Raw genomic sequence first — 9,986 nt, 5'->3', positions numbered from 1 at the left:
GCACTGATGCCCGAAGCACACTGGTTCCGGGCTAGGGTGTCAGTGTTGGGTTGTACGCACTGATGACCGTAGCACACTGGTTCTGGGCTAGGGTGTCAGTGTTGGGGTGTACGCACTGATGACCGAAGCACACTGGTTCTGGGCTAGGGTGCCAGTGTTGGGGTGTACGCACTGATGACCGAAGCACACTGGTTCCGGGCTAGGGTGTCAGTGTTGGGGCGTACGCACTGATGACCGAAGCACACTGGTTCTGGGCTAGGGTGTCAGTGTTGGGGTATACGCACTGATGACCGTAGCACACTGGTTCTGGGCTAGGGTGTCAGTGTTGGGGTATACGCACTGATGACCGTAGCACACTGGTTCTGGGCTAGGGTGCCAGTGTTGGGGTGTACGCACTGATGACCGTAGCACACTGGTTCCGGGCTAGGGTGTCAGTGTTGGGGCGTACGCACTGATGACCGTAGCACACTGGTTCCGGGCTAGGGTGTCAGTGTTGGGGTGTACGCACTGATGACCGTAGCACACTGGTTCCGGGCTAGGGTGTCAGTGTTGGGGTGTACGCACTGATGACCGAAGCACACTGGTTCCGGGCTAGGGTGTCAGTGTTGGGGTGTGCACACTGATGACCGAAGCACACTGGTTCTGGGCTAGGGTGTCAGTGTTGGGGTGTACGCACTGATGACCGAAGCACACTGGTTCTGGGCTAGGGTGTCAGTGTTGGGGTGTACGCACTGATGACCGTAGCACACTGGTTCCGGGCTAGGGTGTCAGTGTTGGGGTGTGCGCACTGATGACCGAAGCACACTGGTTCCGGGCTAGGGTGTCAGTGTTGGGGTGTACGCACTGATGACCGAAGCACACTGGTTCCGGGCTAGGGTGTCAGTGTTGGGGTGTACGCACTGATGACCGAAGCACACTGGTTCTGGGCTAGGGTGTCAGTGTTGGGGTGTACGCACTGATGACCGAAGCACACTGGTTCCGGGCTAGGGTGTCAGTGTTGGGGTGTACGCACTGATGACCGAAGCACACTGGTTCTGGGCTAAAGTGTCAGTGTTGGGGCGTACGCACTGATGACCGTAGCACACTGGTTCTGGGCTAGGGTGTCAGTGTTGGGGTGTACGCACTGATGACCGTAGCACACTGGTTCCGGGCTAGGGTGTCAGTGTTGGGGTGTACGCACTGATGACCGAAGCACACTGGTTCCGGGCTAGGGTGTCAGTGTTGGGGTGTGCACACTGATGACCGAAGCACACTGGTTCTGGGCTAGGGTGTCAGTGTTGGGGTGTACGCACTGATGACCGAAGCACACTGGTTCTGGGCTAGGGTGTCAGTGTTGGGGTGTACGCACTGATGACCGTAGCACACTGGTTCCGGGCTAGGGTGTCAGTGTTGCGGTGTACGCACTGATGACCGAAGCACACTGGTTCTGGGCTAGGGTGTCAGTGTTGGGGTGTACACACTGATGACCGAAGCACACTGGTTCCGGGCTAGGGTGTCAGTGTTGGGGTGTACGCACTGATGACCGAAGCACACTGGTTCCGGGCTAGGGTGTCAGTGTTGGGGTGTACACACTGATGACCGAAGCACACTGGTTCCGGGCTAGGGTGTCAGTGTTGGGGCGTACGCACTGATGACCGAAGCACACTGGTTCCGGGCTAGGGTGTCAGTGTTGGGGTGTACGCACTGATGACCGAAGCACACTGGTTCCGGGCTAGGGTGTCAGTGTTGGGGTGTACGCACTGATGACCGAAGCACACTGGTTCCGGGCTAGGGTGTCAGTGTTGGGGTGTACGCACTGATGACCGTAGCACACTGGTTCCGGGCTAGGGTGTCAGTGTTGGGGCGTACGCACTGATGACTGTAGCCCACTGGTTCCGGGCTAGGGTGTCAGTGTTGGGGTGTGCGCACTGATGACCGTAGCACACACTGGTTCCGGGCTAGGGTACCAGTGTTGGGGTGTACGCACTGATGACCGAAGCACACTGGTTCCGGGCTAGGGTGTCAGTGTTGGGGTGTACGCACTGATGACCGTAGCACACTGGTTCTGGGCTAGGGTGTCAGTGTTGGGGTGTACGCACTGATGACCGTAGCACACTGGTTCCGGGCTAGGGTGTCAGTGTTGGAGTGTACGCACTGATGACCGTAGCACACTGGTTCCGGGCTAGGGTGTCAGTGTTGGGGTGTACGCACTGATGACCGTAGCACACTGGTTCTGGGCTAGGGTGTCAGTGTTGGGGTGTACACACTGATGACCGAAGCACACTGGTTCTGGGCTAGGGTGAGCCGAAGAGTCATGAGGCGCTCATACGTTTCACTTTCAGTCAGGAACTGATCGCAGTTTGACCCCAATCTCTGATTTGACAGCACAGTTCCAGCATTCGCCGTTCTTCCTGACTCTAAACACAGTTGTAAAGGAGCCTTCTGCTCCATGTCTAGGAGCTCTGAACCACGGAAGAGAGCGGCTGGGACACATTTCTTACACATCTCAAGATTAACCCTCACGGGGACTTTGCTGTCAGTGAAGAGAGATGAGAAAGACCAAAGTGCCGTTTGCCCCTCTCAGTGTTGCCCTGAAGGACTGTGTCCAGGCTGAAGTTCTGTTCCCGCCGCACGATCCTCCCCCAGATTGTCCTTTCTGAGCTCCAGCCAGGTGATGCTAAACACTCAGGTGAGAAGACAAAAATCTACAAAAATGCATTGAAAACAAAGCTGATTTATTTGACACATATCCAGAATATTAAACACCAGCCCAGTTATAGGGGTCATTAACCTCATCAGAAATAAACCCCAACTGTCAGAATGAACATGGTTCAGTCCTGGATGTGATTAACGGCAGCAACAACAGCAGAATCCAACCCCTGCAGTGACTTGTGAACTGGCTGGTGTCTCAGCAGGTGGGATGATTGAGTGAATCCCTTCCCACATACGGAGCAGGTGAACGGCCTCTCCCCAGTGTGAACTGGCTGGTGTCTCAGCAGGGTGGATGACTGAGTGAATCCCTTCCCACACACGGAGCAGGTGAACGGCCAATCCCCAGTGTGAACTGGCTGGTGTCTCAGCTGGGTGGATGACTGAGTGAATCCCTTCCCACACACGGAGCAGGTGAACGGCCAATCCCCAGTGTGAGTGCGTTCATGTTGTATCAGTTTCCTTTTGCTTTTAAAACTCTTCTCACAGTCAGAACATTTAAAAGGTCTCTCATCAGTGTGAACAAGTTGATGATCAGTGAGGTGGGATGAGCGAGTGAATCCCTTCCCACACACGGAGCAGGTGAACGGTCTCTCCCCAGTGTGAGTGCGCTGGTGTACAGTGAGTTCAGACGATTGCCTGAACGCAGTCCCACAGTGAGAGCACCTGAACGGTCTCTCGTCAGTGTGAACACGTTGATGGCGCATCAGTTCCTCAGAACTTTTATAGCACTTCCCGCAGTCCGAGCATTTAAAAGGTCTCTCCTCAGTGTGAACTCACTGGTGTGTCAGCAGGTGGGATGAATTAATGAATCCCTTCCCACACACAGAGCAGGTGAACGGCCTCTCCCCGGTGTGAGTGCATTGGTGACACAGCAGACCACTTGCACTTTTAAAGCTCAGCTCACACTTAGAACATTTAAAAGGTCTATCAGAGTGAACAAGATTGTGTTTTCGCAGGGTGGAACAATGAGTGAATCCCTTCCCACACACGGAGCAGATGAACGGTCTCTCCCCAGTGTGAACTTGCTGGTGTCTCAGTAGTGCGGTTGAATGAATGAATCCCTTTCCACACACGGAGCAGGTGAACGTTTTCTCTCCAGTGAGAACTCGCTGATGTCTGATCAGGTGGGATGACTGAGTGAATCCCTTCCCACTCATGGAGCAGGTGAACGGCCTCTCCCTGGTGTGACTGCGTCAATGAGTTTCCAGGTGGGATGGGCAACGGAAACCCTTTCCACAGACCCCACATTTCCACGGTTTCTTCGTGGTGCGGGTGTCCTTGTGTCCCTCCAGGTTGGATGATCGGTTGAAGCCTTGTCCACACACAGAACACGTGTACGGTTTCTCCCCGCTGTGAATGGTGCGATGATTTTTCAGGCCATGTAAATGGTTAAAGCTCTTTCCACATTCAGTGCTCTGGAACACTCTCACTCGGGTGTGTGTGTCTCGGTGCTTTTCCAGTCACACTGATGTTTGAAATCTTTTCCCACAGACAGAACAGAGAAAAAGGCTGATGATATTCAGGTCCTGATGAATGGAGTGACTCTGTCAGATCTTGATGTGATGTTTGGTTTGAGTTTCCTGTCTGCAAATCCTCCCCTTCCAATATCCTGTAAAAGGAGTTTACAAAAGTCATCACTGGAAGTACAGGATAGAAATTCAAAACAGACAATTCTAGTTTCTATGGAACATTATTTCCTCTCTTGTTCCCCCAAAGCTGTAAATCCCCGTCCCACACACTCTCCCTCCTCCCTGTGCTGAAATCCAAACCCAATGCACCATCTCCAACATTTCTTTCCTCCACTCCCAGTTTTCTCCCTCCCTCTGCTCTGGTTGGGTTCAGTTCTACACCCACTGTGTGCAGAGTGAGAATAAAATCAATGAGTCAATGATTGGCTCTCCTGGTCACTGGGACCCTGAAGCCCCGCCCACTCCGTGCTCCTGTACCAAGATGGCCGCGCATGCGCCGTGCTGCAGATGGAACCGGTCTGTCTTTCCTCCACCAAGATGGTGCCTCGTAACCCGAGCCTGTCACCAAGAAAAAGCCTCACCGCTCAGTCCGGCGGAACACATTCGGCCGCAGGATCTCATTCGGGCCTGAGGCCATTCTCCAACTGCGGCGCGCCCTACCTGCAGTTTATTAATCTCCTGACCCCGCCGAACTACAGCTCCGCCCGGTGACCGCGCGAGGCTTTCTTTGTAAAGTCGGTGAGGGACACGTGACCCGGGCCCACGGCCTGATTGACGGGAGCATCCGACCAATAGGGAGCGAGCGGGGCGGGGCTAGAGGAGCGAGCCGGCGGTGGGTCCTCCAACCAATCGGGGTGCCCGAGGGGCGGGACTAGTGCCGGCTGATTGTCTGATCCGCAGGGCAGCGAGTTTCTCCAGTCCCTTGTTCAGGGCCCGGGGCCAGGGGAGGCTGTGGGCCTTTATTCCCCTTATTGGACACAAGGCTCTTTGTCTCACAACACACTGGCTCAGGTTTTAACACAGACTTTTTAAATTCATGAATAAAAGCAGATAAACCCCGTGCTTCTGTAGAACAAACTTTTTAATATTTGGGAGTAAAACTACAAGTTTTTTCCCTCTGGGGAATTTATTAGTTTGAGGAAACAGCAACCACTTGTATTTATAAAGCGTCTTTAATGTAGTAAAACATCCCAAGGCTCTTCACAGGATCATTATAAAACAAAATTTGACACGAGCCACAAAAGGAGATATTCAGGCAGACGATCAGAAGCTTGGTCAAAGAGGTCGGTTTTAAGGAGCATCTTAAAGAAGGAGGTAGAGAGATGGAGAGGTTTAGGGAAGGAATTACAGAGCTTAGGGCCCAGGCAACTGAAGGCATGGCCACCAATGGTGGAGCGATTAAAATCGGGGATGTTCAAGAGGCCGGAATTAGAGAAGTGCAAATATTTCGGAAGGTTGTAGGGGCTGGAAGAGATTACAGGGATAGGGAGGGCGAGGCCACAGAGGGATTTGAAAACAAGAATGAGAATTTTAAGGATGAGACACTTGAGGAAAAGCAGGGAGTGGGGGAGGGACAAGCCCTTATGGGACAGGGTCGCTAATTCTGTTCTGCGACAGTTACTGGGACAGACTGTATCTCCCCTCTCCTCCACACAGGGATTTGTGATAGTTAAAGGGACAGTGATTCTCCTTGTTCTGTGAGATTGTAATTAAAGGGACACTACTCTGAGATGGCTGCGAACTTTTAGTGTCACCAGCCTTTCTAAAATGTCTTCCTTTTTTTGAGGATTTGTGTGAACTCGCTGGTGACTCAGCAGGTTGGATGAACTCTGAAACCTCTTTAAACAGTCAGAACATTTAAAGGGTCTCTCATTGGTTCTGGGGCAGGAGGGATCTGGTTAGCAGTGATCACAATATCAATAGGTTTAAAGTAGTTATGGAAAAGGACAAAGAAAAATCAATGGTGAAAATACCTAGCTGGAAGAGAGCCAATTTCAGTGATTTGAGAAGGGATCGAGCACAGGTGGACTGGAAACAAAGATTGTCCAGGAAAACAGTGACTGACCAATGGCAGGCCTTCAGGGCTGAGATAGTTCAGGTACAAACCAAGCATATTCCTATAAGGAGGAAAGATGGGGCATCCAAAGCTGGAGCTCCCTAGTGAGAAAGGATATAGAGGTTAAAATAAAACAGAAAAAGGTTTACAACAAATGTCAGGTGCCGAATACAGTCAAAAACCAGGCAGAATACAGAGAGTGCGGGGGAAAATGAAACAGGATATAAGAAGGGCAAAGAGACAATATGAGAAAAGATTAGCGGGTAACATAAAAGAAAACCCAAAAATCTTCTATAAACATATGAAAAGTAAAAGGATAGTTAAAGGAATGGTGGGGCCGATTAGGGACCAAATAGGAGCTCATCATACGGAGGCAGAGGGCGTGGCTGAGGTACTGAATGAGTACTTAGCATATGTCTTCACAAAAGAAGAGAATGAAGCTAATGTCGCAGTAGAGGAGGGGGGAGTAGAGAAATTGGATAGGATAAAAATGGATAGAAAGGAGGTGCTAAATAGGTTGTCATCACTCAAAGTTAACAAGTCACCCGGTCCAGATGTGATGCATCCTAGGTTGCTGAGGGAAGCTAGGGTGGAGATAGCAGAAGCTCTGACCACAATCTTTCAACCTCCCTCAGATATATGGGAGTGGTGCCAGAAGACTGGAGGATTGCAAATGTTACACCCTGTTTTAAAAAGGGGAGAGGGATAAACCTGGTAACTACAGGCCAATCAGTCTAATGTCAGTGGTGGGTGAACGACTAGAGACCATTATCAAGGACACAATTAATTCTCACTTGGAGAAGCATGGGTTAATAAGGGGCAGTCAATATGGATTTGTTAAAGGTAAATCGTGTCTGACTAACCTGATTGAGTTCTTTGATGAAGTAACAGAGGGTTGATGAAGGTAGTGCAGCAGATGTTGTATATATGGACTTTCAAAAGGCATTTGATAAAGTACCACATAAGAGACTTACTCAGAAAATAGAAGCATAAGGAATTAAAGGGTTGATGGTAATTTGGGTATATAATTGGCTAAGGGATAGGAGACAGTGAGCAGTGCTGAGGGATGTTTTTCTGACTGGAGGGAAGTATGCAGTGGGTTCCCCCAGGGGTCGGGATTAGGACCATTGCTTTTCTCTGTTATATATAAATGACCTGGACTTGGGTATAGGTGTACAATTTTGAAGTTTATGGACAATACATAACTTGGCAACGTAGTAAATAGTGAGCATAGTAGTAGCATACTTGAGAAGGACAGAGACAGACTGTGAAATGAGCAGACACAAGGCAGATGAAATTAAATGAGGATAAGTGTGAAGTGATGCAGTTTGGGAGAAACAACAGGGAGAGGCCATATAATCTAAATAGGACTATTTTGAGGGGGTGCAAGAGCAGAGGGTCCTGGGGATCCATATTCACAAATCTTTGAAAGTGCCACGGCAAGTTGGTGAGGCGGTTCAGAAAGCGTATGGAATACTTGGCTTTGCAAATAGGGCCATTGAATACAAAAACAAGGAAGTTACACTAAACCTTTACAAATCACTAGTTAGGCCTCGGCTGGAGTATTGTGTACAGTTCTGGGCACCACACTTTAGGAAGGATGTCAAGGCCTTGGAGAGGGTACAGAGGAGGTTGACCAGGATGGTACCAGGGATGAGGGACTTCAGTTATGTGGAGAGATTGGAGAAGCTGGGATTGTTCCCCTTAGAGCAGAGAAGGTTAAGAGGAGACCTAATAGAGGTGTTCAAAATGATGAGGGGTTTTGATCGAGCAAGTGAGATAAATTGTTCACTCTGGCAAGTGGGTCGGTAACCAAAGGTCTCAGATTTAAAATAGTTGCTAAAAGAACTAGAGGTGAATGAGGAGAATTGTTTTCACACATAGGGTTGTTAAGATCTGGAACGCACCATCTGAAAGGATGCTGGAATCAGGTTCCACAGGAACTTTCAAACGGTAATTGGACATGTACTTGAAGAGGACTAGTTTGCAGAGTTCTGGGGATAAAGCTGGGGTTTGGGATTAAATTGGACAGCTCTTTCAAAGAGCCGGCACACACACGATGGGCTGAATCACCTCCTTCTGTGGTGTTCGATTCTATGATCAGTGTGAAGACACTGGTGTTTCTTAAGGTTCTTAGAGCTATTAAAGCTCTTCCCACAGTCAGAACATTTCACGGATTCTCGTCAGTGTGAACAAGCTGGTGTGACCGGAGGGTGGATGACTCAGTGTATTCCTTCCCATACACGGACCTGGTGAACGTCCACTCTCCAGTGTGATCTCGCTGGTGTCCCTTCCGCTCCCGGGAGCTTTTAAAACTCTTCCCACAGTCAGAACATTTAAAGGGTTTCTCTCCAGTGTGAACTCGCTGATGTGTCAGAAGGTTGGACGAATGAGTGAATCCCTTCTCACACACGGAGCAGGTAAATGGCCTCTCCCCGGTGTGAACTCGCTCGTGTGCCAACAGATTGCAGGACCGAGCGAATCCCTTCCCGCACACGGAGCAGGTGAATGGCCTCTCCCCAGTGTGTAGGTGTCGGTGTCGCTTCAGCTCCCGGGTGCGTTTAAAGCTCTTCCCACAGTCAGAACATTTAAAGGGTCTTCCGTCAGTGTGAACAAGCTGGTGTGACAGGAGGGTGGATGACTCAGTGAATCCCTTCCCACATTCGGTGCAGGTGAACGGCATCTCTCCAGTGTGGAGGTGCTGGTGTCTCAGCAGGTTGGTTGACCGAGCAAATCCTTTTCCACACACGGAGCAGCTGAACGGCCTCTCCCCAGTGTGAGCTCGCTGGTGTCCCTTCAGCTCCCCAGAGCTTTTAAAGCTCTTCCCACATTGAGAACATTTAAATGGTCTCTCATCAGTGTGAGCAAGCTGGTGTCTCAGCAGGTTGGATGAATCAGTGAATCCCTTCCCACACACAGAGCAGGTGAACAGCCTCTCCCCAGTGTGAGCACGCTGGTGTATTGTCAGAATCCCGGAGCTTTTAAAGCTCTTCCCACAATCAGAACATGTAAACGGTCTCTCATCAGTGTGAACAAGCTGGTGTGCCTTCAGCTGCCCGGGGCTATTAAAACTCTTACCACAGTCAGAGCATGTAAACGGTCTCTCCCCAGTGTGAGTTCGCTGGTGTTGCTTCAGAGCCCCGGAGCTTTTAAAGCTCTTCCCACACTCAGAACAGTTAAATGGCCTCTCACCAGTGTGAACAAGCTGGTGTCTCAGCAGGTGGGATGGATAAACAAATCCCTTCCCACACATGGAGCAGGTGAACGGACTGTCCCCGGTGTGACTGCGCCAATGAACTTCCGACGCAGATGGGGAACTGAATCCATTCCCGGCGTCCCCAACTTGACCCAGTGTCGTCAGGTCAGGCGATCGGCTGAATCCGCGTCCACACACGGAACTCGTGCGCAGTTTGTCTGCGCTGCGATCGCTGCTTTCTCCTTCCATGTGCAAAGGCCAATGATATTCAGGTCCGGATGAATCGAGCGACTTTGTCTGATCTTGACGTGATATTTGGTCTGAGCTTCCTGTCTGTAAATGCTCCACTTCTAAAGCCCTGTAAAACGAGTTTAGAAAGGGGTAAGAGGGAGAATATTGCCTCCTGTTCCCCTTTCCCAGCCCAGGGGCAGTGAAGCTGATTTTCAGGCTCCAGCTGCTGCACAGGTTGAAAGGTTTCAATACCCACAAGCCCCCGCGTTCCGGCCCCCGCGCTGAGCTGTGGTTGACATCGCGCATGCGCCACATGGCCCCGCCCCCTACTGCTCCACAGGCG

At 50.8% G+C, this 9,986-nt stretch overlaps 1 pseudogene; it reads right to left on the bottom strand.

Annotated features, from left to right (window-relative positions):
- Positions 1-2,695: 2,695 nt before the first annotated feature.
- On the bottom strand, positions 2,696-9,946 carry LOC147119203 (uncharacterized; annotated as a pseudogene).
- Between the last annotated feature and the right edge of the window lie 40 nt (positions 9,947-9,986).

Source organism: Somniosus microcephalus, chromosome 4, assembly GCF_052327205.1.
Source record: "Somniosus microcephalus isolate GS21.2 chromosome 4, FLI_Smic_1.0, whole genome shotgun sequence".
Taxonomy (NCBI): domain Eukaryota; kingdom Metazoa; phylum Chordata; class Chondrichthyes; order Squaliformes; family Somniosidae; genus Somniosus; species Somniosus microcephalus.
Note: the sequence above shows the minus strand (reverse complement) of the source record. Positions and strands in the feature narration are given on the sequence as shown.